The sequence below is a fragment of the Zeugodacus cucurbitae genome, chromosome X (genome assembly GCF_028554725.1).
Source record: "Zeugodacus cucurbitae isolate PBARC_wt_2022May chromosome X, idZeuCucr1.2, whole genome shotgun sequence".
Lineage (NCBI taxonomy): Eukaryota > Metazoa > Arthropoda > Insecta > Diptera > Tephritidae > Zeugodacus > Zeugodacus cucurbitae.
The window spans coordinates 10,105,001-10,112,500 of NC_071672.1; the positions used below are offsets into that span (position 1 = coordinate 10,105,001).

A 7,500-nucleotide genomic window follows, 5' to 3' on the forward strand; every position below is an offset into this window, starting at 1 on the left:
CACTAACGTCTATCCGTCCATCAGTCCAACTAATCCCCATACCCCCAAGGTCCCTAATGTCTGAGTACATCGGGCATTCCGCTATAACATGCACCCAATCCTCAACACGCGCCCCACACATACACTCTGGACTATCTGCAAGGTGCCTCTTATGCAAGAATGCATTAAGAGGCCCATGCCCCGTAAGCAGGAAACCCAGACTTAGACAGAATCTGAAGTCTGGGTTTCCTTCTACATACCTAACGTCCCGGATGTACTCATAAGTCACCCGACCATTGAGACTACTGTCCCAACGGTCTTGCCACCTACACCTGACCCTATCATCTAGAAGCCTCTTGCTCCCTAGATATCCCTCCCTCTCCACATCATCATCGGAAATCAAATCATTCCGCAGCAATGACACACTCAGACCCCTTCTTAACCTGAATGATACAGCACGCTGTATGACAACCAGGTCAAGAGGGGGCGCACCTAGTAACACCTGCAACGCATCCGTAGAAACGGTGCGACATACAGGCAGACAGGCGAGCATCATGCAGCGCTGGACGGAGAGGAGCTTTCGGCGACCGAAGACCGTCGTGACAGTTCGCCACCATACAGCCGCTCCATAAGTGGCACAGGCCACAAATAAGCCGCGGTATATGGTGCGAACAGCACGACGTCCGAGGCCCCAATCACTCCGTAAAACGCGCATAACCTTACCTACGACCGCCTGCAGTCGCACCTTAACACTCACCAAGTGTGGAGTAAAACACATTCTTTCACTCATGGTCAACCCCAGGTACTTGACTTGCGTCACATACCTGATGCCGACCCCATTCACTCGGACAACCGGTGGACGCCCCGGTGACAGTCTGCCTTTTAAAAGCATTGTCACCGTTTTGTCCATCGAGATGTCTACACCCACACTTATCCCCCAGTTGTGGACAATTTCCAAAAATTGTCCTCCCACCCGATCCAACTCACGCCTTGAGCGACCTTCAACAAGGAGAAGAAGGTCGTCTGCATACGCACAACACTTACAGAGTGGTTCGAGCTGCCCAAGCAGAGAGTCCATCATGAGGTTCCATATATATGGACCACAGATGGATCCCTGCGGACAGCCACGAGCCACTCCAATCTCCACACTCCCATTCATTCCAACGATAGAGGCTTTTCTGTCCGAAAAGTAGCTTCGCCAGAGACTAATTTCCGGACAGCCAAGTTCCTCTAACCGTTCTATCACTCGATCCCAGATCAGATAATCGAATGCCCCCTTGAAGTCAACAAATATGCCGAGGACATACTTGTTGACATTCTCCCTAACAACATTCTGCACATACATCCACGCATCTTCCACACTGCGTCCTTTCCTAAACCCATACTGCCTATCCGACCACATACCCCGCGTTAGCTCCTGAAGTCGTTCCACCATAACCCTCTCCAGTACTTTTCCAAGCACCGGAAGAAGGCTGATGCCCCGATAAGAACGAGGATCACTCCTGATCTTATCAGGGGACTTCAGGAGAGGGACGACCCTGGCACTTTTCCACTCACGTGGAAAATACCCCTCCCACACGCACTTGTTATAAATGGCCTCCAAGTATTCCGGAATGAACTTCCACAAGCTTTTGCACATCTCTCCGTTCAAACCATCAAAACCTGGGGACCGTTTAGACCTAACCAGGCTAAAGGCGTATCCCAACTCCTCATCTTCTAGTGGAGGAACAGGTACCTCTTGTGCTTGAGGTGCCTGAACCTCAGCCCTGGGAAAGAACGCTCCTAACAGAACCTCCGCACACTCTCTCCACGTTGATAACACAGAGTCACCAACGCGGAGAGAGGTGATATCCTCCCTCTTACGACCCCTGCAGATCCTGTAGACCTGCCCCCAGGGGTCGTCCCTATTCTCCCCAATAAAACTCCTCCATTCCTCTTCTTTAATCCTCACAAGCATATCCTTATATTCTCTAGCCGCACAACTAAAATCATATCTGATCTGGGATAACCTATCCGAATTGGACCGCCGAGCACGCTGAAACTTTCGTCTCAACCGCCGGACAGCCCTCCTCTTCAAGGTTAACTCATTCGTCCACCACTTAATTTTCCTAATCCTAGAACTTTCATACTTCCTGAAAACCCTATCATTAACACACCACACCAACTCATACAGCCGAGCAATTTGCTCGTCCACCCCCAGTTCCTCAAACTCACTAAGCGGTATTTCCAATACCGCTTCCCTTACATTCTGTCCATATTGGTTCCAGTCAGTACCAGAGGTACGCCATCGCCGCAATGGACCCACGTACGCCGAGGGTGGGGATTGCGGAGAGACCATAATTTGTATTAAATTATGGTCACTCAATCCCCACCCTCCCCTAATCTCCCAACTGACATCAAACGCTCTCCTTGCTGCCTCATTCATTAACGTTACGTCGATATCACTCATGCCCCTAGGCCCCTCAAACGTAAACCATTCACTCGGCTCATTCAAAATGTGGAGGCTCTTAGCCACCACCCATTCACTCAATACCTCGCCTCGGATGTGGCTTTGATATCCAGACGAATGTCTGGATACCTTACTAAACCACATCGAGGACGAGGCATTTGCATCCAACCCTAGGATAAATGGGCTACTACTCCCCAGTAGTAGTAGCTTATCCATGTAGCCCAGGTAGGGCTCTAGGGGCTCGCTAAATTTGCAGTACAAACTAGCGACAATCATTCTACCGAACTCCCCCTCTACTGAAACACACACCCCCTGTTGCGACGAATCCAACACTACGCAATCGTAGTTTGGATCCGTCACAACAATTGCGGCATTACCCCCAAGGTCCGTAAAGACCCTGAAAACCCCAGGAAGACCCCGAACCACACCATTGGTGGTGTAGGGCTCCTGGAGTAAGGCAATGCCGCACCCACCCTCAAGCATACAACCCCCCAACTCACACATCACGGCATACGATCCCTGACAATTTAGCTGGAAGATACCCCCCATCAGTGTCTGGCGAGGGCGCGCTCAACAACACCACAGTATATGGGGCAGACAGCGGACATCATAAGATGCCCAGCTGGCCTACCCTTAAATGCACAGTTGCGACAATGGGGTGCATTGACGCAACCGGCAGCTCTGTGGCCTTCCTGACCGCACCTCCTACAGACATCTGATTTGGCCCTACACTCAGCCACTCTATGGTCAAAACCCATACACCGGAAGCAGCCAGCAACAGGGGTATCCGGTCGAACCCTGAAGGAAAACCACTTTATGTAGCACCGTCCCGCTTCCAAGAGGGCGGACATTGATTTGTCCGAACCCTCAAGGACAACGTTGGTGGTACCATCAGCGGCTACCTTCCAGGGCCGACTGACCATCCGCACATCCGACTTTCGTGCCTCAGGGTTGACGTCCTGGAGGTTCAACCGAAAGAGCTCCTCCATGAAGTCATCATGGGAGATTTCGGTGTAAACCCCCTGAACCACAACCCGCGGACCCAACTTCCGGTTCACAGTCACATCCAATCCCACCTCCCCGAATTTGGCATTATTCGCCACCTTTTCCCTCTCTAAAACAGAGGGGGTGCGAATAACCACCCCACCACCCTTAATTGGCTTCACCTCGTGCACTCGCACTCCGAGGGAAGGTCCCACCTCTTTCACCACCTTCTTTATGACTTCCTTAGAGGAAGTCGTCGGGGCCTTGCTGCGCACAACCACCGACCACGTCTCCACGGGCTTCGGCAATGCCGGAGCAATCGCCTCCAACACAGGTGCTGGAGGCGCACGCACCGACTCAGCCGGAGCCAACCCCCCAACCGACCTCTTCGGTTGGGCAATATATCCCCCACAACCCCCCCTTAGAGCGTCAACCTGACCGCGAAGATGGGCATTCTCGGTTACTACCGTCATCAGGAGCGCCTCGTACTTCGAGGCAAGCTCCATCAGCCCCTTCGCGGTAGTGACCTCAAAGTCCTTTACCCCAAACACTAAGGCATTTAATTCAGCCGTCACTGCCTTCATGGCCGCGACATGGCTGATAGCGCCTCCCCCAACCACACCCCCATTAACTACACCCTCACGTTTCCCTCCCTCCTTCGCCGAGCTGACTTTCGTCGATCCCTCCTTCGCGACGCTCTTTTTTGCTACACCCTTCTTCGCGACGCCCTTATCTGCGACGCCCTTATCCGCGACGCCCTTATCCGCGACGCCCTTCCCAGTGCCGCTGTTACCGCCGCTCTCGGCCGGTTTAGCAGCACCCGAAACTGCGGGGTGAGCAACCGCTTTTTCAGCGGTGCCACCCATTCCGCTACCGCACTCACTCCCACTGCTCTCCGATTTCACCAACAGAGGCGACCCCAAACGCGCCCTCCTCCGCGGCGGAGACCTCACCGGTGGCCTCACCTCCTCATCACCCGACGACGTTTCCACCATCACAGTTATGGGGCCCGACCCGTCGCTTTCAGCGAGGGATTTAACCCTCCTCCTCCGTGGTGGAGCCATTCCCACCTTCAGCCTACCCCCAGGCAGGCTGTTACGCCGGCGAACACTGGCGCAGAAGCTACCTGCTCAGGTAATACCCGAAACAGCTGCTCTCCAGGCGCGTGCAACTGAACGCACTGAAGACGCTGACTCACACGTGTACTCGCTCTGTAGCAGTCACCACCCAAGCAGTCGGTTAATGCGCTCTCGCGAGGGCACAGCCCACAACCCAGCCAAAGGTCTGAAAAGGCTACTCAAAAAGACCGCCGGACAGATCAATGTCCCCGTAACGGTCGCGAGTCAACCGCTGTGGCACTGTACCAACCGCACTGTGGGCTTAACAGCACTCTGCTACGACCGCAGTCGACGCAACAGTCAGCGACCTCAGCACTGGGACAGCCCCAGGCACCCTTTGGGCACAACTGTACGGGCAAACCCGAAACAAGCGCAACCGAACGCCAGGCGCTCAGCACAGCACTCACTGGTAGGCAATCCAGCCAGCAGGAATACCTACAACACGGTACACCACTGAAACTGTGCGACAGCCCACCAACAACAACTATGTGGATACCCACGTTACTTTATATACAACAATGTTGTACTTACCCGTACACGCCGTACAGTCAACCGCGACTGTACCAAAAAACACACTCCCGAAATACCGCAAGCCACGCGCGTATGATATGCAAGAATGCACGAAATGTGCACTTACACCAACAACACACGCGATCACGTATTCAACTATTCACGCACGCCAGGCAATAACGGTGCCTTACACACTGCGTAAACAAACGACCGCACAAAAGGAAATGCCGAAAAATCGCAACAACAACTCGCTAAGAAAAACTTACCAAAAATCACAACGATGCGCACGCACGTCTATCCGCGTCGAAAGCCAACTAACGAATGAGTAGATAGGGACAGTAGGAATCTCGTTAATCCATTCATGCGCGTCACTAATTAGATGACGAGGCATTTGGCTACCTTAAGAGAGTCATAGTTACTCCCGCCGTTTACCCGCGCTTACTTGAATTTCTTCACTTTGACATTCAGAGCACTGGGCAGAAATCACATTGTGTCAACACCCGTTAGGGCCATCACAATGCTTTGTTTTAATTAGACAGTCGGATTCCCCAAGTCCGTGCCAGTTCTGAATTGATTGTTAATTGATAATCGTTATAATTAAATAAGAATATATATCTTGCGATATAATTCTTATAAAATTTTAGCAAGAAAGTTCCACAATTGGCTACGTAACTACTATCCGGGGAACAAGAACCGAAATTCTCTATTTACCCAGAACGAGTACATAAACCATGGTATTGCTTCCCAATCAAGCCCGACTATCTCAATCTTCAGAGCCAATCCTTATCCCGAAGTTACGGATCTAATTTGCCGACTTCCCTTACCTACATTATTCTATCGACTAGAGACTCTTCACCTTGGAGACCAGCTGCGGATATTGGTACGGCCTGTTGAGAAGTTTGCGTAACCCCACCATAAATTTTCAAGGTCCGAGGAGAAAATATCGACACAACAGTAAATGTCATGCTCTTCTAGTCCATCTACCATATCTCTCTTCGAAAGACTTCCATGGTAGTACGACTATAAAACAGAAAAGAAAACTCTTCCGATACCTCTCGACGGCTTCTTTATGGTCGTTCCTGTTGCCAGGATGAGCACAAGGCCCATTTTTAATAACAAACGGATACTCAACAGGTTACGGAATTGGAACCGTATTCCCTTTCGTTCAAAATTATTCAAGTGTTTAATTACTATGAAGAAAACATAATAATTATATATTCTCAACAATTCATTAAAACTTGAAAATTTTCGGCTTTCGCCTTGAACTTAGGACCGACTAACTCGTGATCAACCACTGTTCACACGAAACCCTTCTCCACTTCAGTCCTCCAAGGTCTCATTCGATTATTTGCTACTACCACCAAGATCTGTACCAATGGCGGCTCCATGCAGGCTTACGCCAAACACTTCTAAGCACACCATTGTACCCTCCTACTCACTAAAGTTTCAAAATTTATAATCCAACCGAAATTGTATTATAAATCATGTACTTTAGCGGTAATGTATAGGTATACAACTTAAGCGCCATCCATTTTAAGGGCTAGTTGCTTCGGCAGGTGAGTTGTTACACACTCCTTAGCGGATTACGACTTCCATGTCCACCGTCCTGCTGTTTTAAGCAACCAACGCCTTTCATGGTATCTGCATGAGTTGTTAATTTGGGCACCGTAACATTACGTTTGGTTCATCCCACAGCGCCAGTTCTGCTTACCAAAAGTGGCCCACTGGGCACATTATATCATAACCTCAACCTTCATATCAAGAAAGGTGAGGTTCTTACCCATTTAAAGTTTGAGAATAGGTTAAGGTCGTTTCGACCCTAAGGCCTCTAATCATTCGCTTTACCAGATAAGATTATTTTACATAATATTTAAATGCACCAGCTATCCTGAGGGAAACTTCGGAGGGAACCAGCTACTAGATGGTTCGATTGGTCTTTCGCCCCTATACTCAATTCTGACAATCGATTTGCACGTCAGAACTGTTTCGGTCTTCCATCAGGGTTTCCCCTGACTTCAACCTGATCAAGTATAGTTCACCATCTTTCGGGTCACAGCATATATGCTCAAGGTACGCTCCAGTTAGAGGTATAAATAATAATAAATTATCATTATACATAACTATATGGAACGCCCCGGGATTGAATTAATAGTAAAATATTTCACTAAAAATTAATCCCATTATATAAAAGTTAAGTTAATTTCGCCATTAGGTTTAATATAACCCAATGACTTGCACATATGTTAGACTCCTTGGTCCGTGTTTCAAGACGGGTCCCGAAGGTATCCTGAATCTTTCGCATTGTTAATCATATAAATGCATACAATTAATATTAAAATCAATGATAATAATATTATTGTAAAATTCAAAAGAATTTAAGCATTATATATGTAAAATCTATCAACACTTTATCAAATCATCAGTATTTATTCTATGTTAATAAGCTAAAAGCAAATTAAT

At 49.1% G+C, this 7,500-nt stretch overlaps 1 pseudogene; it reads right to left on the reverse strand.

Annotated features, from left to right (window-relative positions):
* Positions 1-5,317: 5,317 nt before the first annotated feature.
* LOC128923393 (large subunit ribosomal RNA) overlaps positions 5,318-7,500 on the reverse strand; it is a 2,780-nt pseudogene continuing 597 nt past the window's right edge.